This window comes from Tupaia chinensis, unplaced genomic scaffold (genome assembly GCF_000334495.1).
Source record: "Tupaia chinensis unplaced genomic scaffold, TupChi_1.0 Scaffold144346_1, whole genome shotgun sequence".
In the NCBI taxonomy this organism is placed as follows: Eukaryota; Metazoa; Chordata; class Mammalia; order Scandentia; family Tupaiidae; genus Tupaia; species Tupaia belangeri.
In genome coordinates this window covers 4367418-4367736 of record NW_006204205.1, presented here as the reverse complement: position 1 = coordinate 4367736, position 319 = coordinate 4367418, and positions in this window count along the sequence as shown.

The following is a 319-nucleotide window of genomic DNA, read 5'->3' as shown; positions in this document are numbered from 1 at the left end:
CGTGTTCAGGGTTGCCAGATAAAATACAGGGGGCCCAGCTAAATTTTAATTTAAGATAAAAAAGGGATAGCTTTTTAGTATAACCCATGCAAAACCCATTCATTGTTTATTTGAAATTAAAGTTTAACTGGGCCCTCTGTACTTTCATTTGCTAAATCTGATAACCCTAATGCTGGAGTTCAGGTGCCAAATTTGAAAACGTCAGTGCAGTGCTGAGCCAAGCCATTATCGCAGCCTACAATGACAGGAAAAATGTGTGCATCTTATACATATGTCTTTGTGCATTTTCTAGAGGGTGTGTGCACTCGCCAGGGAGGGA